General features: G+C 50.1%; 2 long non-coding RNA genes across 3 annotated transcripts in view; one reads left to right on the top strand and one right to left on the bottom strand.

Moving 5' to 3' along the window:
• LOC146201362 (uncharacterized) overlaps positions 1–17,740 on the bottom strand; it is a 408,702-nt gene extending 390,962 nt beyond the window's left edge. Inside the window, exons 1-3 of one of the 2 annotated variants that reach the window (XR_014705327.1) lie at positions 17,608–17,740; positions 16,125–16,250; positions 11,481–11,631 (exon numbers count right to left, since the gene is read on the bottom strand). This is a non-coding gene — a long non-coding RNA (uncharacterized LOC146201362). Of the gene's footprint in view, positions 1–10,772; positions 11,632–16,124; positions 16,251–17,607 lie in introns of those variants that run through there. The other variant, XR_014705326.1, reaches the window with a different exon arrangement.
• Positions 17,741–25,313: 7,573 nt separating this feature from the next.
• LOC146201361 (uncharacterized) lies at positions 25,314–26,725 on the top strand. Its single transcript, XR_014705318.1, has 3 exons — positions 25,314–25,402; positions 25,490–25,629; positions 26,453–26,725. It is a non-coding gene; the product is annotated as an uncharacterized LOC146201361 (long non-coding RNA).
• The last annotated feature ends 1,069 nt before the right edge of the window (positions 26,726–27,794 follow it).

The raw sequence follows: 27,794 nt of genomic DNA, 5'->3' as shown, positions 1-27,794 counted from the left end.
ATTGTAGACAAGTTCAAATCACTCGGTGTTGTATTCGACTCTCGCATGAGGTGGTCTGACCATATAATGTATATTGAAAGCAAGCTCACTAGATCTGTTGGTTTCCTCTCGAAACTGCGCAACGAATTTTCCCCAAAGCATAAGCTCCTTATTTATCACGCTTTAATTCAATCTCACATAAACTACTGTCACCTCGTTTGGGGTACAACATCCAAAACAAATCTAAACATCATACTGGGTCTTCAAAAGAAGGCAATTAGACTGATCGCTGGTGCATGCTACACTGCCCATACAGAAACATTATTTCCGAAATATAGGATTCATCGTGTGCATGCCATGTTTGAGTATCGTCTACTTCACTGCTTAACTGACTTCTTGAAGAATACATCTGGACTTAAGCCTTATGAGAAACCCTTTCACACCAGAAGTAAACAAATATGGGACGTTCCTCGAACGAGGACGTTATACGGTAACCAGAGCCTTCGTTTTACTTTACCATGCATATTAAATCATTATAGCATACACAACCCAAACATCTTTACCGCATCAATTAAGGACTTTAAGCTATATTTTATCAATTCCGCACTGCCTCTCTGTACTTTCCGTTCCTTGCCTTAAACATTATTACAAGAATAGTCACTTCATTTTCATTATGTTTTGCCATATTTCGTGCGTCGTTAATTTACTGTGCTGTTTTTTAACTTGCTGTTTCATTTGTATATATGTGCTCTTTCTGTGCTTCATAATTTTCATGGTATATATGTATATCTTCGCCTTAACGTCACACGTCCTGTTGCTCTGCCATTACTGGGCCTCGGGCATCTCTGAAGCTATCGCTGTAGCTTTTCGCCCGAGGCCCATTTCCTGTATATAACTGGAAATAATCTTTTTTTTTTCAAATTTTTCAAAAAAAAAAAAAATAAGCGAGCGGTTTAACCGATAGAAGCATTTTGCGGTCCGTGTTGACCGTTGGAACACTCGTACCAAATGAACCACTCCCAGAACCAAAATTTGCGCTGTTAATTACTGGACAGATTGAAGAGCACTTAAAAAACTCTGATTGGTGCATTAAAAGATGTTTACTTACTACGGCACAGCTAGATGCACCGGATTGTGAATTGCACGCCGACGAGCAAAGCTACGGTGAGAACACACCAGGGGGGAATTCTGTAACTGACTGAGTGATTCTTAAATTTAGGGGGTGGACGCGTTCTAGGGAGGGGGGGGATTGAAAAGTGGGGTGGTTTGGCCCCCTATTGCCTCCTCATGAGAGGGACACTGTTGGGGGGCTATGCCTGGGGGAGGGGAATATTAATAATAATAATAAAAAAGGATAATAATAATAAAAAATAATAATAATTTTGAAAGGATAGGGGGAGGGAGGCGGGTCTGTTTGAGACAGGGGGCACCTGAGCAAGGAGATGGAGGGGGGCGAGGTCGATGAGTGGGAGCGGTACAGCGCCCACAGCGCGGAAAGTCAATCGGCGGCGGCACCCGAAGCGGTAGTCCGCGTGCCCGTTCCCAGGGTGAGGCGGTGAACTCCAGCAGTATCCAGGGTTTTTTAAGGACGGGTGGTTCAGCAGGATACCTCGCCGCTCACTTGGCACCCCGGCAATCCTTTCCCCTCCCCGATGCCGGAATCCTGCAGCCAGCCCCGAGCACAGACACCACGCCACCACAGTTGCAGCGTCCGCCGGTCGATTCTCACTCCCCCCAGCCTCACCACAGAGTGTATCTATCTATCTATCTGTTGCTGGAGGAAGGAGGGAGCAAAAGCGCATTCTTTTGCAGTCCTGTCGGAGTGCACTGCTCTGCGCCCGAAAGGTCTGGGAGGGGATTATAGGGGGAATTAAAGTTTGTATGAAAGAGGAGAAAGACAAGGTGGAGAGGAGAGGACGTGGGTCTAGACCAGGGTCATTAGGCTGGTTTCCTCGATGAAGGTGAGGAGACCCTGGAGGGCGGCGAGATGGTGGGATGCGGGAAAGAGGAGATGTTGCTGCGTGGAACAAGGCAAGCCTAACTCGCTGAAGGTAACGTTGTAAGGAGGCGTGGAAAAGGAAGGACAGGTGCAGAGGAGATGCTCCAATGTTTCTGGTTGACCGCATCGGGCACAAGATGGGGGGAATTCTGCCGTGACGATGCTTCCTGGCCGCAGGCCAGCAGGCTCCCACCCGGAGGCGAAGAAGGATTGACCTGTCCTCCCTACTTAGTTTGTTGGGAAGAGGTCTGGGAGGTCTTCCAGAGGCAACTCGGGAGTCCGGATGGAGAGAGAGAATGTTGTTGAATAGAATGTGACGAGAGGCGTCGAATTTAGTGAGGGAGGTGGTGAAGGGGCATTGAAGTGAGCTGCCTTAGCTGCGGAGTCAGCAGCTTCATTGCCCTCGATTTCGGAATGAGATGGGATCCAGTGGAAGTTGATGTCGTGCCCCATGTCAACGAGTGAGTGAAATCTAAGTACAAGGGAGGTTATGCCTTCAGTGGAGACCTTTGTGGTCTTAAGGAGGAGGAGAGCTGCCTTGGAGGCAGTGAGAATCGAGATTGGACGGGAGGGTTGAAGATCCTGGATAAGGTCCGCGGCCAGGCGTAGCCCTGCGATTTCTGCGAGGGTGGAGGAGGTGGGGAATGGGAGGCGGCATTGTTTTACGATGCCGAGGGAGGGAATGACGCATGACGGAGCGGAGGAACCGGAATCAGGGAGGACAGATCCATCAGTGTAGAGAAGCAGGTGATTTCCCAGACGCTCAAATATGAGCTCACGAGAGCTGGATAGAATGGCGCAATGAGGTGAGGTTCTTTTTGAAATGCGGTCTAGGCCATTTGAGATGTTCAGGGGAGGAATGTCAGGAGGAGGGGGAAGGAGTTGATAGGAGGGCGGAACTTCTATGATGTCTTCATACAGATGGGCTATGGATCCCATGCTGGAGGAGGGGCGAGAGCGAAGGTTGTCGACGAGCGGATGACCATCAGGGGCTTTGAGCAACCGGTCAATATGGAATAGGGAGAGGGGCCAGAGCTTGGCTTCTGCGAGGGTGGGTCCGATGGGCGATTAGCGAGGGAGGGCAAGGAAGGAGCGTATAGCCCTGCGATGTGAGATATCAAGTTTTTGGCGAGCTGCGGTGGAAAGCTTTAGGAGTGGGAGGGCATATGTAAGTCGGGATGTGGCTGCGGCCTCGAAGAGCCTCACCGCCCAGGCTGGGGAGCATCCGTTGCCGCGCGCCAGGAGGAGGCGAATGGCTCTCGCTATTTGTGCTGTCTGAGCCAGTTGGGACATGACCTCTGGTCTCCAAGTCAGGCGGCGATCGATTGTGAGACCAAGGTATGTAACCTGCCGTTGTCATGGTAGAGGGATGCCATTGAGGGTGAGGGGTATGGTGGTTCGTCTGGCGGCTGCTCTAGGATGGTAAAGAAGAGCAAGGTTTTGGATGCCAAGGCGGTGAGGCCCATGGATGCCAAGTCCGCAATGATGGCGTTTAGGGTCAGCTGGAGTGAGGAGCGCAGGGCAGACATTCTACGTGTGGGACCAGTAACCCACAATGAAATGTCGTCCGCATAGAAGGCAAGAGAGACGGGGAATGGAAGGGATAATGATGAGGCGTGGGATATGCCGGCCATGCATAGGTTAAAGAGGAAAGGACAAAGGACGGACCCCTGAGGGACACCGTTGGGGAGAGATCTGGGAGAGCTCAGGGATGTGCCAACACGGACTTGGAAGGTGCGGTCTTTTATAGAAAGGAAGTAATGAAGAGGCGAAGCTTGCCAGTGATAGAGATATGATCAAGGACCCCGTGTATGGCTGAATGCTGGATGAGATCAAAGGCGCTCTGCACATCGAGAAGAAGTAGGAGGGCTGCTTGGCGTTTGGTGCGGGCCTCTTCGAGTGAACTGACGACGTCAGATATGGAGTTCGCTGTGGCCCGGTGTCTGCGGAAGCCGGATTGCGTAGGTTTGAAAAATTTTAGGATGGAAGTGATACACTCCAGGCGCTTAAGTGCAATGAATTCAATCACCTTGCACGCAGCTGAGGTGAGGGAGATGGGCCGGTATGAGGAGAGAGCAGTTGCAGTTTTCTTTGGTTTTAGTATGGGAACAATGAGTGCGTTTTTCCATGACTCTGGTAAGATTCCTGAGTGCCATATGCGGTTGAAGGACTCGAGGAGGCGTTCTTTCTCCGGTGCATCAAGGTTCCGGAGCATTTGAGTGGTTATACCGTCCTCCTCTGGAGCGCTTCTGTGGCGGTTGTGGGTGAGGGCTAGATTGAGCTCGTGAAGGGAGATTTCTTTATTGCAGAGTTCAATGATACGATCTGCGAGTGGAGGGAACGACGGAAGGAGTGGAGCTTGAGGGGAGGAGGCTGTGAGTGAAGCGAGTTGAGGGGGGTTGGTGGGAGCGAAGCGGTCTGCAAAGAGTTCCGCCAGTGCTGCATTGTCGATTTGAAGAGTGATGGCTACGGCGAGGACGGGACGGAGAAGGCGGATGGGATGGAGAAGTGCGTCAAGCAAGCGCCAGACGCGCGATGAACTTCTGGAGCTCTCCAGGCTGCTGCATAAATTGCCCCAGCTCTCTGAGCGACGGTGGCTGGCGTGCCGGCGGCACTGCGCATCAGAACGGTTATATTCAGTCTTGTGTTCAGGACGCGACGTGCGTATGACGCGGCGCTCAGCCCGTCGCCGTTTGGCGCGTAGGTTGAGCATCATGAGGTCAGGTACGGGGGCTGTGATTCGGGCGGTGCATAATTTAGAGGAGATCTCCGCGCAGGAGACAACAACTTGGAGGATATGTCCTGATCAGCGGGTATGCTCTTTATGGCGGTTCGGTAATTAGTCCAGTTTGTAATTTTGTAGGATCTTGTTGGCTGTTTATTTATTTTATTTGAACATACTGCAGGCCCTTTTCGGGCCCATGCAGGAGTGTTTACAATGCATCACTGTGCTCAAACAGAGTAAAAACAAAAAATACAGAGATGTTCTCTGATCCACACACAAAGAAAGTGTAGGAGAGAATTAAACAGAAAAGTCAATTTTTTCGATATAATTAAGAAAAATTTCCACGGACGTACACTTCACCGCATCTTCAGGTAATTTATTCCAATATGATGTAGCATCTGGAAACAGGGAGTACTTGTGGATATTTACACGGCTGACTGGTTGACGAAGTGCTTTACTATGGTTAGTTCTAGACGAGTGTTTGAAAGGCGGGTGTAAGTATTGTGAATTGGTTATTTTGAAGTGGCCGTGAAGAAGTTGGAACAAAAACTTTAATCTTGAAATGATTCTTCGCTGTGACAGGCTTTGTAAATTTGACTGAATTATTAGACTGGTAGCGCTAATTTGGCGTGAATACTTTGAATAGACAAACCTCACTGCTAGTTTTTGGATGCGCTCTAATTTGTTGATTAAATTTTTTTGATGGGGGCTCCAGACTATATCTGCATATTCTAGGGTTGGTCTTATAAGAGTTTTATAGGCATTGAGTTTAATATGGGCCGGCGTGTTACGGAGCTTTCTCCTTAAATAATGTAGTTTACCTTCAGCTTTAGAACAAATAGATTTGATGTAGGGCTCCCAGCGCAGGTTAGATGTTAGGATGAGTCCCAGATACTTCACCTGATCATATTTTTTAACCTGTGTGTCACCAAGTGTGTATGTAAAACTTAGAGGCTGCTTCTTATTAGTGAATGTGATGCTTTTGGTCTTATCTGCGTTAAGTTTCATTCCCCAGGTCATACACCAAGCGTGGATTGATTGTAGGGAATTGTTGAGGAGAATTTGATCGTCTGATTTTTTTACAGCTATATATACGACACAATCGTCTGCAAAAAGGCGAAGTTGGATCGATGAACTAACACAGGAATTAATATCATTTATATAAATGAGGAACAAAAGAGGCGCGAGAACTGATCCCTGGGGTACACCCGAATACACATCCAGGTTCTGCGAAACGTATTCACCTATTTTAACACATTGTTTTCTGTTCTGCAAATAGCCGGATATCCATGAAATAATGTTGCGATCAATGCCAAAAGATAGTAATTTTGTTATAAGGTCATCGTGAGGAACAACATCAAACGCTTTAGAGAAGTCTAAGAATATAGCATCTATCTGGTTGCCTTCATTAATTGTGTTAGCAATGTCATTAGTAATTTCGGCAAGCTGCGTTACTGTTGAAAGCCCTGTTCTGAAACCATGCTGTTTTTCATAAATGAGGTTATTATTTTAAAGATATGAGATTATGGCTTTAAAAATAATGTGTTCCATCATTTTACAACTTGTGCTTGTTAATGATATCGGACGATAATTATTCAGTTCAGTTTTAGAACCTGATTTGTGTATGGGAATTATTTTGGCACAGCGCCAGTCATCGGGAACTACGAGTGTTTGTAAAGATGTTGCGTAAATTTTATGCAGGTATTTAGACACCCAGTCAGCGTATCGGGCTAAAAATGTGTTCGAGATGGAATCAGGACCCGGAGATTTTTTTGTGTCAAGTGTTTGTAAAAGAGAAAGGATTCCTGCTTCACTAATGATTATTTCTGTCATGGGTTCCTTGATTGTGTATGCAGGTAGAGAAGCGTGAGAGGCTCTTCTGGTGAAAACGGACTGAAAAAACTTATTGAATTCATTTGCAATATCATCAGGTTTACTTATGGTGTCGCCGAAATCTGTAATGATGGAACTAGTTGACTGCTCTTCAGATAAGTACCGCCAAAACTTATGAGGGTTGTGGGCCATGAAGGAAGGCAGGGTGAAATCAAAGAAGCGAGTTTTTGCATCTCGGACTTTGATCTTTAAGCAGTTAACAAGACTTGCAATGTCAGTTTTGTTTCCTTTTTTTCGCCGTCGTTTTATTTTTCTTTTAAGTTGAATTATCTCGCGCGTTATCCACGGGTACTCCCTGTTTATGCGTTTTTTTTTAAGCGGAACATATCTATTTTCGCAAGTATTTACAATGTTCTTGAAACAGGACCACAGTTCACGCACATCGGTCAGTGCGCTGAATTCGGCAAAGCTATTCTCAAGTGCACTTAGAATTGCAGGATCATCTGCACGCTCATAGTCTTTGACAAAGGTTGGCAGTGTTTTCTTCTTTTTGCGAGTGACTGATATGGGGCATGACAGTACTAGCAGTTTGTGGTCAGATATGCCGTCTTCAATACGCACTGAACACCCTGGAAGTGTACTGCTAACAAAAATTAAATCAAGGAGTGAAGAGGAAGACGACAGAACTCGGGTGTTCTCGGTAACCAGCTGATCTAAGGAAAAACTAAATGCTGTAAATAAAAGTGTTTCATCCTCATGGAAAAGCAGCTGTTTAGCCGCCACCGCCGATAAACTGTCTTCCAACGGCACATGCGCGTCCGTGCTGGTGATGAGGCTGGACGGCCACAGAGCAACCTGTACGACAAAAACGTAGTGTATGAGCATTGGTATCCGGTCGGTGCCACCAAGTCCATCTTGTTGGCTGTTTTTGGCCGCATTCCGGCGTGAGAAAGATGGAGAGGTGATCGGAGCCCCAGGTGTCCGGGGAGGTCGCCCAGCTGTAGGAGCACCTCTCAGATGCTAGGGAGAGGTCAATACTTGTGGGGATGGTATCGGGCTTTGGAAAGTTGGTGCGTCGCTGTTCAGAATCTTCAGGGCAGAGGTATGTATGGTGTCCAGCAAATGCCGGCCTCTGCTCGTGCAGCGGCGGCTGCCCCAGTCCCTATGGTGAGCATTAAAATCTCCACATATGACGGTATCCCTTCCAAGACTACTACGAAGCGAAGCTAGTGAGGAGGCATCCCAGGGTCTCCCTGGGCGAACGTAGATGCTAGCGACTGTGGTGTCCAGGCCGCCTAGACGCACCGTCACTGCGCAGCACTCTAGAGGGGCTCTGGTGTGATGAGCAAGAGGAACTGCGCAGTACGGGAGGGATCGTCTTACGTAGATAGATGCCCTGGGATTGCCCTGAGGGTGAGAAAGGTTGGAACAGGGGGAATCGGGGCAGGAGCTGACTGTGCAGTCAGTGAGGCTCGCGTATCTTATGTAGCTGGGGAGGCGTAATGCGGACGGTTGTACATATGATTCTTGGAGGGGGTGTGGGGAAGAATATGGGCGAGCTCCACGTGCCTCCTATACGGAGGGATCGGATGTTCCACTGGAGGATGGTGGGGCGATAAGGCTTTCTTTTCTTGTCTTTAGCCATTATGGGCTGCCTGGTTGGCTACCACTGCCTCGCAGGTGGCTCGCGCTGGGGAATTAGGTGAGAGGAGAGGGAGGAGGGCAGTAACTGCCATTAGGAGGGCGGCGGTGAGAGGATCCTCATCTTTCTTGCTGTGCGGGATCTCAGTAGGGGAGGAGGAGACAGGGAGGATGCAGGAGAAACCCCAGGACGAGGGGCAGGTGGAGGAGATTGAGGGGTTACAGGTGCATCTGCTATACGTGGGGAGGTCGTGGGGGATCGTGTCACTCCCGTGCGGTCATTATTCAAAGTGATGTTATGGGTGGTGACGGGACCTGAGACTTGGTCGGGAGCAGCGGCCTTGCCCCGGTGGGAGGCTATAATTTGTTTGCGGATTAGGGGATCAATGACCCCCCGCAGTGCGGCTGTAATTCTGCTCTCAGATTGCCGGCAAGGGCATACGGGATCAGTAACATGATGCGACCCTTTGCAATGAATGCAGGATAGTGTGGAGGAGGAACGTTCTCGCTGACAGTGAGGTCCTCCACACCTGATGCACCGCGAGGGAGAGAGGCAGCTAGCTGCCTTGGTTGTATGCCCCACAGTCAAAACAGATGGTAGGCCTCTCCAGTGTGGGGCGGACTCTAAGCGGATACCAATAACCATAGATGTGGACATACGCGGGAGGGGAGGCCGCGGCGGAGCACACTATTACTGAGTTCCTCTGCTTCCGTATGGACAGAACCTCGATGCTGGACTCCATTGGTTCCGCTACATCTGCTGCTGTTATCTCGTCGTCAAGGCCATATATGGACCCCACACAGCCCAGGTTGGGAACGGCCTCAAAGGCAGACACCGGTGTGGATCTTAGGGTGGTGAGGAAGAGTAGCGGAGGGAGGAAAGACCTGGATGTAATGTCGGCCGATATTATGTTCTTCTGCCTGTTTACCCTCACCTCCATGACCCCTGGCTGGGAATAGAGGTAGCCCGAGTAGTCCTCCTTCACTGCGCTCCTGAAGGAGAGCTTTGGGGACGCGGGGCGAAAGAGTACGGTGGCTGCTCTAGTGGCAGCTAGTGGAGGTGAGTGGCATTGTGCCTTGCGTGTTACATGTACCCAGCCGGAGACATCAGGGGCGGAGGGTTGCAAAGGCGCTACGTGTGCCTGCGGGCTGGCAATGAGGCGAGCTGCAGCATCTTCAGATGGAGGGGCCACCATTGATGCAGTGGGAGGAGCTGCTGTGAGTTGAGGGAGCTGTGAGCTATTGGATATGGCTGGAGAATCAGCTGCCGTCGAGCTCGAGGAGGCTGCCGCTGGTAATAGTGATCCTGGAGGGGCTGGGCTCTTAGCCCGCTCTTTGGAGGGAGGGGGTTTCCTTGTACGGGAGTTTCTGCCTTGACAGGAGGTCTGGGAGTCACAGGGGGCATGGTTTCAAGTAAGGCTGGGAACTCAGTGTGGTCAGAAGTATCAGGGTGTTTTTGGTCTTGTGAGCTAACTATGCATGGGAGGTGCTTTTTGGATTTTTTGGATGAGGGGGAGGCTTGGAGGAGGAGGGAGGGGGACTCGGGTCTTTGAGGAAGTGGGCGCGGCTTCTTGTAACTGGGGGTGAGGGGTCCAAGAGAGGGTATGCGCCAGATTTACTGGAAGGAAGGCTATCAGGTGGGTCCGATGGAGGAGGCATGACGGGGGGAACAGTATCGAGAGTCTCAGGGGACTTGGCGAGTGGGGTGATATCCTTGGAGGAGGAAGACTTAGCGATAGGAACACTCTTATGGGTGATCTGTCTGGAGGAGGGGGGGTGACATGTGGAATCAGACTGAGTTAGATAGACGAGAGGGAGGGACGAATCGCGTATGGAGGAAGCTGCCTTAATGACCCGAAGGCCTGCCAAATGCTCGCGGAGCAAATAGTCGACTCTATGGACAAGGTTATGCATAGCGGGAAAAGTATCGGTGCCGATACTCACGCTTCGACGCCGATCGGGATCTAGCGACAGGCGACGACTGCGGTGGGATAAGTAAAAAGGGTAATCCAAAGGATAACCCATGTCCGCGGTGGTTATATCCATGGTGGTTAAGACTTATCCGTTTGGTGCGGCGCACATGATGCGAGGGGTAATCCGGGAGAGTTGAACTGACACACCACAGCACTGCACCACTGGAAGCGAGTGAAGATGAAGAAAATGTAGATCGTTGGAAAGTCCAGGCTGTTGTAGGAGGTGGGGCTGGGTGGTGTGCTAGCGATGCGGAATGGACCGGTGATGGTGAGGGTAATCCCAGCAATGGAGAGTCTAGGGCGGGGAAGTGGCTCCGAGTGGAACAAGGAGCAAAGGAGTAAGAGGAAAAGAATCAGTGAGTGCTGGGTGGATGGGTGAAGCAAGATAGAGATGGGAGGCTGCGCGAGTGGGAGCGCGGAGGCAGAGGACGGGACGAGTCGAAGGGTGAAGCGAAGAAGAGCTCCGCGGCACATCCGCTCCCGCGGAGCGCTGAGAGGCGACTGACGAGAAAAAGGGGCGTGGCCTGGCGGCGGGCGGACCCTCGGAGCGCAGGGCGGCAGGCGAATCGGAGAGCGCGGAGAGGAGGGCAGTTGGAGCGGTGTTGGAAGTGTGGTTGCCCAGACGGCCATAGACGTCCGACGGTCGACCGACGGACGTCCGTTCTCGGACCTTCGGACATCCGACGGAAGTCCGGTTATGTTCGATATACGTACAGCGGACGTCCGTCGGACTATCGTTCGTGGATCCGGATCGCGTCCCACGGACGTCCGACGGGCAGCCGGAGGCGGACATTCGGACGTTTCCCGGAACATGCTTGCAGGGCCCGCTATTCGTGTAAAAACTTGCCAATAACATTCGTGTAAAGCTCAGCAAGCATGCGCCATGGAAATTTCAGTCACATACTAGTGCTCAATGCCTTTGTCGTGAGAGTAAAGCAGACAATAGAATATGCAACAGGTTCAAGTTTCCTGTTGTCTGCTTTACTTTCACACACAAAGCACTGAACAGTAGTGTGCAATTAAAACTTCCATCAAAGAGGCACATATGCTAGCTGAGCTTTACACAAATGCACCATTCCTGAAAACATGCTAAGTGCATAGGCATACCAGCATGCGAGGTTGTAAAAAAAGCATTTTTTTGCCTTTATTGCAAAAACTGCATGCATAAATAGTCTACACTAAAAAAATATCGATGTTAAGGAGTGGCATGGTAAAATGCAGGCCAACTGGAGTATTAAGAATCTACTTGAATAATTTTTTTTTAAATTATCCTTGGCCGTGACAGCTCTTCCCTTGGGGAGGTGGTGGAGGAAAAGGTATTTATTGAAACCTAATATTTTGGAATTAGCGAGATGATCGAGTTCTGTGTGGGCGGCCTCCGCAGGCCGGGATTCCAGGAGTAGTTACTATCCTGTGCATTTGCTCGATCAGCTGTTGCTAGTCTTTCAGGCCTAAGATGGAAAGAGCAGGTCGGGCTCCTCCTGCAATAGAAGGGAAAATGAAATTCAAGTTATCTGTGCTGAACTTTGATTACACATCTCCAAGGGCAACTGCCAGTTTCTCTCAATTGCTTTTTCCAGATGGCACTGTACGCATGCATCTCCATTCAGAACTGTCACATACTATATAGAAAGGTCATATAACTGCAGCAAAACCCATGCAGAATAACAAAAGATACAAACGTAGTTTGACCAGAACCTGGCATTCAGTATTTTAATGTTTTTATGTCGTCTCTTTGAACATGCCACTCTGAACAAACATGGCATGTTATGCTTGCTGCTATGCGCCCTCAGCAATGCCCAAGACATGGAGTGCACATGCAGAGAAACTAAGCATAAAGGATGCTGTATATGAACATAAAGCACAGCCAGAGCATTGCAGTATTACACAGGTACGCATTGGCGGCAGAAACCTGCATTTTGAGCGGTTTAACAGGCAGATTTCTAAAGTCATTGTTCCTGCTCTGAAAAGAAGTGATCAATAATAACATCATTTAAAATTGTTACCTTTTTGTTCTGTAAACTGCACATTTCGCTGGTTTCCATGTACCCTCTACTAAAGACATTCCCTGGGCGTGTCGGGGGTATATCGACATCAACATCTAGGCTACAAGCGTCTAGAAAGCGTCTCCTTAGAGCAGCTGCGACGAATTAACTTATCTGATAACATGCAAGCTGCTGCAGGAGAATAAAGATAGACATTTGACATGTGGCTAAAGCCCAATGTGGAAGCATAGCCCGCCGCAGTGATTGCGCAGTGTTCATGCTTCTACAAGAGTTAAAAGTAAAGTTATTTGTTTACCCACAGCGCTATATGTGACATTACAATAGCAAGGCTTATAGTTACACAAAACACAAAAAGCTGATAACCACAAGCTCCTGATGTATTACCGGCAGCATGCAGCATGGATGTATGTCATGGATTTCTCAACTACGCACAACAAATTACAAAAAAAAATAATGGTATTTATAAATGCAGGCAGCTGTTCACAAGAAACACTGTAGCTTTTTTATGGGGAAGGTAGTGGGCGCCAAAGAAACTGCCCCTGTAAAGGCGCCTAATTTGCCCCTATGTAATATCAGGGACAAGTGTGTGGACTACACAAAATGCAATCAATGCACATAACTTTCACATCGACCAGGAAACTCGGACCATACTTGTCGATGTGAAAGTTGAACGTTAGTTCTTTCATGTGTGCAAGAGAAATAAGGTCACAATTCGTTTACATCGCGATTCTAGTCCAAAATCTACAGACATACTGTCCAGACTTTCGCCCCCGCAGTATAAGCCACCACTTGGGTAAGAGATTAGTAAAAGAAGTGTATAAAAGACATTAGTGCTGTTGGACAGCCATAGCTATAAAAATGGTATCGACATTGGAGTACTACCTTAAGGCGGGGCCTAGGGCATTACAAAAGCAAGAGTTAGTGTCCGCTGATCCTCACTTGAACGAACAAAAAGGGGGGGGGGGAAAGAAATCTACCTCAATTACATGTTTTGAGTGACACCAAGCCGCAGTTAGTATTAAAGATATCACACAGTTTTGTGGAAGATTTGGGAGCGCTTTGCAGCTTTCTTACAGGATTGGACAAAAGAGCTCACCATCTTCAGAAAGGCACATTATATAGAAATGAAAATAGTGAATTTACTGCATCTGGCCACAACAACTTGCACACGGAGAGGAAGATGAACTGAAAATTTTATACATGAATGTACGTATTTACAACAGGTGAAACAATGACCATGATCTATGCCGAAGAGTAAAGAGATCAAAATCTAGCTCAGAACGAGTTCTCCAGGCCGCGGGGCCGTTTCATTAACTTCGGGACTCCGCCCACATTTCTTCTCCCCGATGACAACGAACTCACACATGACTGGCTAACAAACATTTTGGCATGTCTTTCCACTTTCATAAGTTCTTCACCCTCTCCCTAATACAAGCAATGCAAAAGGGACAACAAATTCGTTTCACAACAAACGGAATTTAGAGAATGGACCTCGAAATGATTGACTCACAAGGTCACATGCCAAACTCTCTCCCCTAGGAAAAAAAAAAGAAAATAAATAATTAGAACCCATCAAAACGGTGTCCCACGTGCGCAACCATTGCCCAAAGCTTGCATCCTTGGCGGCTCCTTTTACACGGCAATTATTGCAATTATTGGCGTCCGAGTCAGCACCATTGCGGACCACATCAGAAGAGCCAACCCACATCATACCGTCACTGTTACACACTTGCCTTTTTTCAACGCCGCTATCTCCCACCATTGTTAACATCCAGGGTTGGAATCCTCAACGAGACCCCACTCAGCGCGCCTGCACTGAATAATTGTCACTTTTATGGGCTCCCCAACAAGGAAGAGGGCCTTACACCCTTCAACCTGACAGTGTTTTTTCTTTGAACGATAAGCAGTTCTTCCAAAAGAGGTGCTCGTTTCAAAGCTGTGCTGCCTCCGGGTGCTGGGTCCAGTCCGCGTACTAAGGATCCCTTAGTACGCTTAGTACTAAGGACCCCTTAGTTGTATACTGTTCGTAAAGCTCCTTAAATAAAAATGAGCCCCCTACATGACACAGCAACGAGAACAAACTGCCTGTCCCCGCGTCTTCGAGTGCGACAGCAAAGTCCTCGGAAGAGGGGACTTCTTTCCCTCTCTGCCTACGTTTCCGTTAAGCACTGTAGCTGCTGTAGCTGCCTATCTGTGCGCGTCTCTCCGCCTCCTGTCCGAGGGCAAGTGGGAGACGGCCGCAGCTGGGCATTGAACAGGTGACCCAAAAAGAGCAGACTAATAATGGTGCCTAGCATACCCACCGATCCCTTACAGAAATCATTAAAGAAATGAAAGCAACACATCAGATAACACTACAATGTTTCTAAGTACAAAGTCGACAACTCCAAGTCATATAAATATATGTACATCTCCGCACATTAACTAGACAGAAACAGTGCAGAGTAAACTAGTAATTCAGTGTCTAGCAACACTATTAAAAGGGGATAAAGGCCACGGGGGCTACGATTATTAGTACCGTTTTGCCTTTAAACTACAATAACATACTTGTTGCAAGCTTAAAATCAAAGATTCACACCTGTCCCACCCACAGCAATGGAACACACATCTGACTCAAGCCTGCAAAGAAAGAGCAAGCTAGACTATTACAGACGCACCCTTGGTTATTTTTCTGGCATTTCTGAGGGTGAAGAATCTGACTTGTCAGTAGCATGTATATGAATAAGAACCCTATGACAGTAAATGCATCAGATTTTCTGGAGTGGCTTTTCTTTGCTGACCACATATGAGGTGAGCTATAATTTATCCAACTTGGCCTAGGTTTATTCTATGAATAACAAAGCTATAGCAGGTACACAGTCGTCCACTCAGGCTGAACATGCGAGTGCGTGGCATCCACTTTTTGAGATGCCACTGCATCCATCGCAGCTGCACACCGTAGCGAGGAGGCAGACAGCGTGAAGTACCAGCCTCTAGTCCCTCTACCACCACTGGGGTCCCAAACTAGGGACCCCTTGTTTTTGTCAGGACAGGCCCCCTCAGGGTCAGCTAGTAACCTCCTGTATTTGTATCTGATGGCAATGTTTTCCACCACCACCCACAATACGCAGCTGCGCATCATAGCAGATGTGAAGCAACAGCTCCTGGTCCTTCTATGCATAAGCCACTTTGCCTTGATGCATGCCTGCGCACCATAGTAAAGAGGCAGACGACATGACGCAGCAGCTCATGGTACCTTTACACATGAGCCCCCCATTGTACTTCGATACGCACCATAGCAAATATACACACTACGCCACACAGCTGCTCCTGGTCCCTCTATGCATAAGCCATTTTGCCTCAATACGCACCTGCGTGCCTGAGCGAAGAGGCAGACGTGAAGCTGCAGCTCCTGGGCCCTCCATGCACAAGCCACTTAGCTTCAATGCACGGCTGTGCACTGTAGTAAAGAGGCGAAGGACGTTAAGCAGCAGCTCCTGGTCCCTCTACACATCAGCCATTTTGCCTCAATGCGCATCTGCACACCGTAACAAACAGCCAGATGTGACAAAGAAGCTCCTGGTTTCTCTACAAATAAACCACTTTGCCTCAATGCACGTCTGCACACCGGAGCAAAGAGGCAGATGACGTGAAGCTGGAGCGGCTGGTCCCTCTACGCACAAGCCACTTAGCCTTGATGCATGGCTGTGACGGATGCATTGCTATTTTGCAAACTGCATGCCACACATTCCCATTCAAGCTAAGAGTGGACGACTGTGTCCAATGACAAAAAGTAACATGGTGGACAATGTAAAAAGAATTTGCTGCATAAAGTTTGTTGAAAGCAGTTCAACATCCTACATGTAAACAAGCTAAAACCTTAATGTCGAAGGGATGTCCTGTGTGTTTAAAATCATCACGCTCAAACAACTTCAACACTGACAATCATGATTCAATATTAATAATATAGATAATGATACAATACTCACTTTTAGCCATACCAAAGAAATGAGAATGCAAAGGGATGTTGCTGTTTTTCCTCCGTGGATTACAGTTTTCCATGTTCAAAGTGCTGCTTCCTGTTGGCCTACGAAATCGGCTACAGCAAATGGCATCTGAAAAATTTTTGGAAGCCTCATGCTAGTCTTCAACGAGAAAAGCATTGCCATACAGAAGCAGAACACAAATACTTTTACAATACACTAAAAGCACCAACTGCGGTGCTGTTTTTAGGATGACTAGGTAGAGGTTTTGCTGTAGCAAGCCAAACGTTAGCCTTCAATAAGGAAAGCATTCCCATACAGAAACAGAACACAAAATCTTTTACAACACATTAAAAGCATCAATTGCACAAATGCTTGTAAGATGACCAGGTACGGGTTTCTGCTTTAGCCCACATCATGTGACCAGCGGTAATCAGAAGCCTTGTATGTGAGCATGATGCCCTAGATTCAATTTATGGCTATCACTGTATTAACAAGCATGGGTTTAAAGCTACTTTAATATGATAATCTAAGAACATGGTAAGAGCTTTCAGTGCGACACATAAGCTCAGTATCATGCACTATAAGGTGCTGCATGGCTCTAGTGCAGCTTTGGCATTATCTCGCTGTCAATAATGCAGTGAAGTTCTGAGGAGCCTTTGAATATCTGTAAGGACAAAGCAACAATAATTTTGTTTTCATCTCACTTTTGCTCTACTCGTTTTTTTTTTTAGCCCGCGGCTTGCATGGCCTCCCAGTACGCCTGTTTTGCATAAAAGAAGGCGTTGCAGGCACCAGAGCTCACAGCCCAACTGTATCGCGGCGGCGGTATGTCAAATTCGTGCCAGAACAGCGCAGAACAACGGGTCAAGAAAAAGACAAGTGCTGACTTTTTTTTTTCTCTCATCTCCTTGTCCGGTTGTTCTGCGCGGTTCGGTCCCACATGCATAACCAACATGCGCAAGGTGCTGTCCTGGTTTGTCAAAGCTGAAGGAGAGTACTAAACATTTAGTTATTTAGTAGCTACAGCCGTTCCTTCTAGAAACTGTAGTTGCCGTAAAGCTCGAGAGAGAGAGATCAGCGGCTGTCCATTAAAAAACAAAACAAAAAAACTCGCGACGTTTTCACAAGTGTAGGCATGTCGCACGATAGGCTCGAGGAGTGCAAAAGTTTTCTCGTATAGTTTTTACGACTCAGCACGTTGCGCACGGTTAATAAATTAACTCCTTTAAAGCTCGGGCAGGCACTCCTTTATCAGAGACAGAGAAGTTGCGCTGCTTACTGGCGCAGCGTCCAGTAATGCCGAAAAGATGGCCCTCTGACTTAAGGCTGCACTTTAGTTAGTCGGCGCGGAGCCATCCTGTCAGTCTCGCCTAAAACACTCGACCGTTCGGCTGCTGTACAGAGCTGTTTCCTTACGCAAAAGCTCACCACTATCGGTGCATCGAAAAGTTCAACTAAAGAAACAAAAGTTCGGTGAAATACTTACTTTGGAATCAGCGGGTGAACAAAGTGTGCCAGCCGCACCAAGCCACAGCAAAAACAATGCTAGCAGTGCATTACAGCAGTAGGTATTTGTAACTGCGCAGAAAATGCAGAACACGGAAACGTGAAGCCATCTTCCATGACTAAACTACTTCAACTTGTCAGGTGGATTGGATTGGCTCATTTCAGATTTTTTTGAGGATAGGTTCGGTTTCATTCTTTTTGAGCTTGCTGCTTGCTGCGTCTATTCAGCCACTGATTAAATTTTCACCGAAGCATCATGATAGAAACATGTTTAATGGTCATTTAACTTTCAATCAAAAATTTTGGATGGAAGAATTCAACGATGAAACATGCGGAAAATAAAAAAAAACTGTTTAATGGAAACGCTTTCTATCGCATCGATTCGCTCTGGCATCATATAATGCACACTTGACGGCATTACTGATTTATACGCAGCTCAGACGAGCACGACGACTACAAACTATATCATAGCTGTGTAAAAGCAAATCCAGTGGCGGACGTACGGCGGCTGTCCGCTGGGCGAACGGATTCGACCATCCGCTTTCGTACGTACGCCGGAATTCCGGCGGACGTCCGAAATCGGCCGCCGAGTTGCGGCCGAGTTCGGTTGTCCGTCGGACGTCAGTGGCCGTCTGGGTGGAAGTCGGGCTACACTGGCTACTCTGGCCTGTCCTGCTGTGCCCTCGGTTCATGTGCAGATGCCCCCTGCCTGGACCCGTCCCACCCTCCGGACCGACCCCGCACCGCCATCTATGTGCGTAACACCATCCCGAACACGGTGCTAGATGTCGCTGTGAAGGACCTGGGCCTAAGGCTCCTCTATTTTTTTAAAGGTAGCGACAACTACCCGAGCGCCCTCTCGAGGGGTCCAGGGGCAGCGCTAGCAGACGACGCGTGGCACTCTTTCGAGCGTATACCGCGTACTCATGAAGCCGCGCTCGGTGCACACATAAACCGATGAATTCAACAGATTTGTGTCCTCTGCTGCTCAGGCAACTGCAAAAGACAGGAATAATAACTTAAACATGCGTGTGCAGCATAAACGCCAAAGAAAAAAGAAACGCGTGCGGTAACACGCCAGCTCATTCTTCTGAACCATTCTCGACTTAGTAAAGCGGCTAGGAAACTGTTTAATAATTATGCTTTGAAATTAGTAGCGAACTTTAAGTAGAAACGATATTTCAGTAAACGTATTGGGCTCGTTTCCTTACCAAAAAAAATAAGTAGACAGCGAGTTTGCAACTTTTGGGAACGTCGTTGCGCACAGAGCTCTGATGAAAGAAGGGCGTCATTGCGTTTGTAACTGTTCGGGTATACTCCGTTGTGCACACTTTTTTGGCTCGAGTTTATTTCGTTTACTCTATTCCAATTGCTTTATTTTGGAGAAAAAGTCAGTTTCTTTGCAGCTGTGCATTACCAAGGCATGTATATCTTCCAACAAATAAAAAAAAAATCGGGTATGATGTGATACAAAGCTCGCGGAGAATGTTTTCTGACCTTCTATACTTTATTTGCTTTATATTCTTTTCCTTATAGCCTGTCGGACAATAATGTCACCAGTAAGCTTGGATGCCGCCTCTTGAAACTTGACGAGTCACTGTGCGCGTTCAGCGGAACATGTTTGCATTCGATGCACCGCCGCGAGACTCCTCCGTTAAAACAATGGCTCTATAGCGTTTCACACTCGCGGTTGTTTTTCCACTTTTTATGGTACAAATTTTGTTTTTATTTTTTAACTTTATACACCGATATTTAGCATAGGCAAATTTTGACTTTCCATTTCGATCACTTTGACACATTCGCACCCTCCTTTTTTTCCAATGTTTCATTTTTCATTTATATCAATTAACTGATCAATTGTACGGACTAAATTTTAGTAATAAGCATAATCAAGCATTGGCTTTTCATTCTGAGCATTTTGGCAGCATTGACTCCACGCGTAATATTGCAGTCCTGATATGTTCGGGAAAGTAAGGGGGCTCTAAACGGCAGTGACTTTTCACTAGACATCCACAGTACAAGTAATGACTACATAGTCATAGCGTTCTTGATATTTTGCTCATGAAATAGCATATGCCCAAACAAAGGCCACCCCGGGTAAGCGAACGGCTTTTTAAGCAGACAGAAATCCCTTCGCATAGTCGGGTGTTTTCCGTGGCCATGAAAATTTTACGCCCGATTTCATGAGGCCATAGCTTTCTTCTGTTGCTATTATCGTCTCCGCGATGAATGTTTTTTGCGTCTTCCGCACTGTTCCGGCAGGCGAAAGCACAACAGCCCGACGCAGCCGCATGTCACGCGCACTCTTCAAGATTTGAGTTCAGTGATGTAATTCTTGCGTCCGCTTAAACATTAAGTACTGCATATACACTCCTAAAGATGCAATAGACGCATGTGAAGTACTTTTTGCTTAACTAATAGGCCAATATCACGCTGGCAAGCGCAGACCGCCATGCATATCAGCGGCGCAGCGAGCTCCGCTGGACCCTTTGGGCGGAGCTTGGCGGCGAATAGGTCACGTGCAGCCAACCGGCCTATCGGAGGGAGGGGCGGCTGGATCAAGACCTGTCGCTACCTTTAAAAAATAGAGGAGCCTTACCTGGGCCACCTCGAGATCTGTGCCATCCGTGTCCGTCTGGGCAACACAGACACCTCGGTGGCCTCGGTCTACGTGCCCCCGGGCGTCCCATGGGATCCTTCCTGCCTCACGGCCCTGCACTGCTGCCTAGGTCATGATGCCGTAATCTGTGGCGATTTCAACTCTCACCACAGGGCCTGGGGCAGCCAGACATCCTCAGCCAGGGGCAAGAAGCTGCTGGATTCCATTTCAGCCGCTGGCATGCGGTTCCTGAGGCCCACGGCCCCAACCTTCATCAGGCCTCGATGCTCGTCCATCCTTGACCTGGCCCTGCTGACGGAGGCCTGCTTCTACACCTGGGAGCGAGCGGCAGACTCCCTGGGCTCCGACCACTTCCCCATCTACCTGACACCTACCAAGCAGCGTCGACAACGAGACAGGGTGTATCGGGTAACGAGGTGGTCTCAGTTCAGGGAGCTGACCAAGGGTATTCCGCACGCAGGTGACTTCCTGACCCTCCTGGGAGAATGCGCTCAGAGTGCCACCGTGACTGGCCATGTCCCCAGACTGACCCCGGTGCCTGACTTCCGGCTACTGGGTCTTCGAGCAGCTAGGCGAAGAGCGGAACGCACAGCCAAGCGGACGGAGCTCCCCAAGGACTGGTCCAAATGGAGGAAGGTCGATGCCTGCTGCCGCCGGCAAGCCAACCGGCGGGGTCGAGAAGGCTGGGCCAGCGTCTGCCACAAGCTTCAAACCGCCCGACAGTCATCGACAGCATGGCGTCTCTTCCGATCTCTCCTGCAGGTGACCGTCAACCGCCATCCTGTCCTGGGCGCCGCCATTGCCAGAGGGGTGTCCTACCAGTTGTTAGCCGAGGAGCTGGCAGACCACCTGTCCAAGGCCGCCCGCCCTGCCCTCGGCCCTCTACCAAGCCCTTCGCTACGTGAGCCTCAGACCCGCCACTCCCTTCCTGCCGCAGCAACCTCCATGGTCGCTGCTCAGTGCTCGGATCCCATCACCACCCACGAGCTTCTTCGGGCCCTCAACCGGTCCAAGAAAAAGACGGCTCCAGGTGCAGATGGGATCACCCTCCAAATGCTGCGCAACCTAGACACCCCAGAAAAGGCCTGCCTCCTGCAGGTGTTCAACGGGATCTGGGAAAGCGGCATCCTTCCCGAGAGTTGGACTACGGCCATCGTGATCCCCATCCTCAAGGGGAAGAAGCCCCCCAGCAGCTCTCGTCCTACCGCCCCGTGTCCCTGACATCCGCTGCTTGCAAGGCCATGGAGTCCGTGGTCCTGGAGCGCCTCTCTTGGATTGCACGGCTGAAGAACTTTCTCCCTGAAAGCCAGTCCGGGTCCCGGAGACACAGGTGCACAGCGGACTCCATCGCGGACGTGGTGTCCACCCTGGAAGAGGCACAGTACATGGGCGACGTCGCCTTTCTCGCCCTTGTGGACATCGAGTCTGCCTTCGACCATCTACCACACCAGGCCATCCAACCGGCTCTGGATGACCTGGGAGTCACAGGTAACCTGCGGCGTTTTATAACAGCCTTTCTTTCCAATCGTACCTTGCAGGTCCGGGTTGGACAGACCCTGAGCTCGCCTCGCCCCATCAACACCGGAGCGCCCCAGGGGTCTGTTCTCAGCCCCTCCTTGTTCAACCTGGTCCTGGCCGGTCTCCCGAGCGCCATCGAACAGGGTCGGGACCACAGAGTGCTGACCTCGATCTACGCCGACGACGTGGCGCTCTGTGTCCGGGCCCCAAGGAGGAGGATGATCTCTGCTAGGAAAGCCCTGCAACAAGCCCTCGACTCCGTGCAGCAGTTTCTCCTCGACAGGGGGCTCAAGCTCTCTGCCGCAAAGTCGGAGGCCCTCATGGTGCACCCTTTGGGAGCACGAGCGTCAGCCCATGCAACCACCCTGATGATCGATGGCACCAGCCTGCCCTGGAGACGCCAGGTCAAGTACCTGGGGCTGGTGATCGATCACCGCCTCACATGGATCCCTTCAGACAAGGCCTACCTGGGTCATCTGAACCGGGTTGGCCGAGCAGCCCAACGTCTTCTTGCAGGGGGCTGTTTGAGGCGGCCGCCACCTCTTCCATACTTTATGCCCTCCCTTTTGTTTCCCTCAGGCCCACCAGAGGGAACATCCTGGACGGAGCACGCAGGAAATGAATCCGACGCCTGCTGGGAGCAACGCAGAGCTCTAGGATTGCGGCAACAGTGGCGGAAGCCGGTGTCTACCCCCTGACCCTGCAGCTCCTCCAGAGGGGCCTCACTCACGTGGACCGCCTTCACCACGCCCCTGACGGAGCTTCCCTCCTGGCACGGCTGCGCAGCGCCCGCCATTCACGGATGGGACAACTGACGGCTGTATACAAGGACTTCATCGGAAACGCCCCAGGGTATTCCATCCTCCCTCCTTCACCAACACGTCCTCCTTTACTGGTCACCCTTGACCTGGAGGGGGTCAGCAAGCGCCGCTCCCCATTTGCTGCCCTCGGCCAGGCCGCCACAGCCCTGATTGAAGAGTGCAAAGGGAGCACCCTCCTCTTCACCGACGGCTCGGTCCTGCCTTCCACGGGCCAGGCTGCAGCGGCTATGACGGCCCCACAGGTGGGGGTGTCCAGCTCTTGCAGGCTCTCCTTTCCAGGTAGCTCTACTGCAGCTGAGCTGGCGGGCCTCCACTTGGCAGCGGACTACCTCGAGACTGGTCAGCCTCCAGGCTTCTACACCATCCTGTGCGACTCGAGGCCGGCACTGCAGCTCCTGCGCAAGCCGTCCTGCTTCCAGCTATCGGCTTGCCACCTACGAGCGCGGGAGGATGCCGGCTTCGTCCTCTCACTGCACTGGATCCCGGGCCATGCGGGCATCCAGGGCAACGACGAGGCCGACGCACTTGCCAAAGCGGCCCACTGCGACCAGGTAAGTATGACTTTGAGTAAGTATGACTCACCATGTATCTGCCTTTGTCTTTTCCAGGCATCCCCTCAAGAAGGCGGTGAGGGCCCTGCACCCTGATTGGCGCATCGCCGAGGGGAGAACATTCCACCGCCTGTCTGACAAGCTCGCCCGCAGGGAGCGAGCTCTCCTCCTACGCCTCCGCACCGGAGGTTCCTGGACGCCCACGGAGCTGTATGTCCGTGGCCGGGCCCCCTCCCCAGCATGCCCCTCCTGCGGTGATGCAGGAACGCTGGGGCACCTCCTCTGTGTGTGCCCAGCACACGCCCACCACCGTCGCAAGATTGAGGCAGGCTACCGGGCCCTTGGACTTCCTGCTGCCACCGAGGACCATCTGCTCTTCCCGACCAGGAGCCCCCTGGCAGCCCACCGGCTCCTGCTGACCTTCCTGGAGGAGTCCGGCCTGGCTGCACGACTGTAGCCTACCACCGGGCCTGCTGACCTGCTGGCCACAGCGTTGGCGACGGAGCCGATGACGAGGACGACGACGAGAGCGACTCCACTATGATGACCCACCCTCCCCTCCCAACATCCCACCTCCCCTTCCCCCCGGACACCAAGAGTGCCGCCGCGAATTAAGGCCGTCATAACCCGTGTCCGGTATCCCCCCCCCCCTTCCGAGAATAACCCAAAGACCCCTATCTACCTACCTAAGTCGGTACGAGGTCGGTGGGGCGGGTGGTGAGCGCGGAGACAGCGGCCGATGGATGCAGCGACGCGATCGAGAGGAGACGCGAACCTCTCTCCTCGGTAGCGACAGAGTGTGAGCGCGTGCAAGGCGCACTCTCGCCGCCTCCGCGCGCCGCGCGGGGGCCAATGATAGTTGCCGCTGCAATGCGCGGACGGCACAGAGCAAGGCTCCTGTGAGCCAATCCCCTTTGAGGAGCGCCCCAGTCTATGCTTGGTCTCCGCCGCGCGCGGTCGCCGCCAAGAGCCGATGGAAGAGCCCCGCGGATCTTGGGCGCTGGCGAAGCAGGGGCGACATATTCCAGAGTTGTTGTGAGGGGGGTACAGCTGGCCACTCTGGCGCCCACTATGTGACCAGGCGTCCCTACCCTTCCCTGGGTCACGCCCGCTCGGCCAAGTCCCGCATACACACACACATCGGCACAGGTCCATGCGGCCGCGCGCACAGCGGCCCCTTAGGCGCTCACATCGGGGATGCCCGCGCTCTGTCCGCGGACCTCTGTCAGCGGCTGGTCGCGCCCGCGTTAAAGGCGGGGCGGAGGTTACTGGCTCCCACGTAAGCCAGCAGGTTTTTGAGAGCTGAAGTTCTGGAGCTGGCTGATCCGGCCGGGAAAAGGATGTCATCCAGCGTGGCGCTGGGCAGGCCGAGGTCGCGGTAGCTCCGCTGCATATGCGCACGCCACTGCGCGGTGGCTGGGCACGTACACAGGATGTGTTCAAGTGTGTCCTCGTCACCGCACGACGCACACAACGCGGGGGCACCGGCTACTACTGAGTGATTCTTGAATTTAGGGGGTGGACGCGTTCTAGGGGGGGGGATTGAAGGGTGGGGTGGTTTGCCCCCCTATTGCCTCCTCATGAGAGGGACACTGTTGGGGGGCTATAAGCTGCGCTCTCAATACAAAACCAGTCTCAAACCGCTCAACTTACCCTGCTCCTATTGGTTGGTGGCCATATTGAAATTTTGCGTCATCACTGATCTCACCGGTGACTGCGGTTACGTCATCAACAAGACTAAAGTGGTGACGTTGCCCATGAGCTGATTATTGACTGAAATTGTGAGCGAAACGAGGTAACCCCAAAACCAGTCAACTTGAGTAGAGCGAAAATGGCGGCTGTGTTCTTTGCGTTGCGCTGGCTGTGTGACAGTTGTATCGGTGCGATCCACGGCGTAGGAGGGAGGACGAAGTCGCCTTTGACGTACCGGACTAGTTGTTCCGACTCTGTTCAACTCGGAAACCAGCAGAAAGTGGAGTGACAGTGCGGCGATTGCCGACGAACATCGATGAACGGGGGCTCACGCAGCTCACGGACGAGTGCGCAGCCACTGCGGCTGCATGCGCAGCGCGTTTTCTTGCTATCGGGGGCTGCCAGCTTGCGTCGGGAACGTAACATCGTTTGCATCGCATAGGCATCGATCAACAGGTGCGTGCGCTGATAGCGGAAGCCATCGGGCGGAACGCTGATTCTCGTCAAGGCGCCGCGGTGCGATATGGAAAGAAGTCGCTAGGCAAGGGGTTCTACGTTGTGAACATCACAGTAGTGAGTAAATTATGGTTTTCACTGTGTGTGTTTGGCTACGAGTTCGAAACGTCATTGTAAACTTGTATTGTGCCTATTTTATTACAGATCTGCGACGCGAACATACGCACGTTTGACCCTCGCTGCCCCGTGGGACCAAGGACTCCAAACAACGCGTTAGTCTAGCGGTACTCCTGCGCGCAGAAAGGTGAACGAAGGCCTGCTAAACGCCTGCGGCTTTTTCTTGGGTAAGCTGTAAAAAACACGCGTCGGTTATCGAACGATATTTATTATATGCATTAATATGTGCAATCGACCACTTGCTGTAAGTTGGCTTCTCTGCAAGTCTTGTTTTCTAACCAAAAGGACTCGTCCCCCTCGCAATGTTAAGAAACGAACAGAGGAAATATCTCTTTTCTTTCCAGCTGTTGCCTTCGAGATTACCCAGCGACACCTGACGAAAATTCAATACCTATATATACCTCGAAATACAGGACGAAGGGACTAGGGATTGTAGTGCCTTGCCCCCATTCGTTACGCTCCCTCCCTACGGCACGTTCGCTACTCGAAAGTGTGAGTACGCTGCAAAAAGCGCCTGCTTCTTTTCATTTCAGCAAGAACTAGAAGAGTGTTGTGTGATAACGAGACCTTTTGGTTGGATTACGAGCCTTACAGAGAAGCTGACTTGTATTTCTGCGAGTGATCGATTGTCTGAATTCGCTGAAGCTGCATGCATAAGACGGACTAGTTATGCATATGAATGCTTGTTAATGTACAAATTTAGTGTTATGGCACCAGGAGCCAAATATTCAATGTTTGAAATCTCTTTACTGCCTAAGAAATCGTAGCGCTTGTGTTGTGCAGGTAATCTTAACACATTTTTGTTTATATCACTGTGAAGCTACAAGGCTATCCTTACAATGATGCTTGCTTGGACAGCCCTGTGACACGTTGCCAACATTCCTGTGAATGTTTACCACCTCACTGTGGGCTAGTTGGTATGGATCTTTGATTGTATACTAGAACATGCAAAAGGCGGACTTAAGTGGATGTCATTGTTTGGTTATGCAGGAGACAGTGACTACCCACTGGAGTCATGGCTGCTTACACCAATGCCAAGTCATCCCAGACCCAACTTGCTGTCCCTTCTCTGCTATCACCTTGCAGCCTGGCACAGTTGGCTGTGGTCACTAGCTGTGTGGTAGACATGCTTAAACCGAAAAGCGTAGCGTTACAGCAAGGTAATAAATATCCATGACGCTTATTGGAATCAGAAAATGGCACCAAAGATTTTTTACTGCCACATATACTCAGTAGCAGCACTTATTTCTTGGCCGCTGTATTTCACTCGAGTGTTTTTATCGAGAAAGAGACATCATACATACCAGCACAGTTACCTTGATGTACAATGACCATACGACATTGACATGTATATTGCAGAATAATTATTGGGCTCAAAGAAGCCGCTCCCTTTCAACATATTGAAGCTACCTATACAAATAGGTACTGTATGCATGGTGCAGTGTGCAAAACGCTTACATATCAGAGGTAAAAATGCCAGCTGGATGGTATACTACTAGAGATCTTGCTCGCAGTGCTAAATGCTGTAACAGCTGTTAGGAGAATGGTGTACAAATACTAGGCTGCGGTGCCCACAATGATTGCTGAATGATTACAAAACTCTAGTGAAAATAAAATAAGCATCACACATACATTGTTAAGGCAATGTGTGAGCAGATGTTATGTACACTAATAAAACGTGCAAAACTGCAAGAGGACAGCTGAGCAGCTTGAAGACAGTAGAGGCAGCTAAAACATGAGCATTCAAAAATATTTTACACCATAAACATGGTAGAACGAGAGAAATAAGATGGCTACTCAATACAAAACAGCACTAAACAAGGGTTGAGGAGGAACCTTGGTTTGCTAGCCAAAATCGAAATGTGGGCTCGGCTTGCAAACTGAGGCTCCCCTCAACCCTTGTTCAGCGCTCTTTCATACACCATAAACATGTGATAAGCACCTCTTTACATAATTGTCACCTACTTTTGACCTTGGAATTTATTTTCCAAGTTATTTTCACCAAATAATCAGAAAAAGCATCTTTTGTGCAAACTGGCTTTTCAATTCAAATGGTTTGTACATAATGGTGTAAAATGAACATCTTTTTGAAACACTGCACAGACTCCATGATGACACTTCAAAACTAGCACACATTGTTCGCCTTCGAGGTAATCTGCACACCTCACTGGTGGGCCCCTTGTTTATAAGACTAGGGAAATTAAGCAGATTCACCAGCTCGCCTCCGGCATCGCGCACCAAGCTTGCGTGATGTGTTTGCCTTTCCCGTCGAAAAAGGGGGGGGGGATACCGTTCAACATGATCAGACATTGACAACGTTCCAACAATGTGC

The sequence above is a fragment of the Amblyomma maculatum genome, chromosome 2 (genome assembly GCF_055883805.1).
Source record: "Amblyomma maculatum isolate TAMU_Amacu chromosome 2, ASM5588380v1, whole genome shotgun sequence".
Taxonomy (NCBI): domain Eukaryota; kingdom Metazoa; phylum Arthropoda; class Arachnida; order Ixodida; family Ixodidae; genus Amblyomma; species Amblyomma maculatum.
This window is presented reverse-complemented; position numbering and strand designations above follow the sequence as displayed.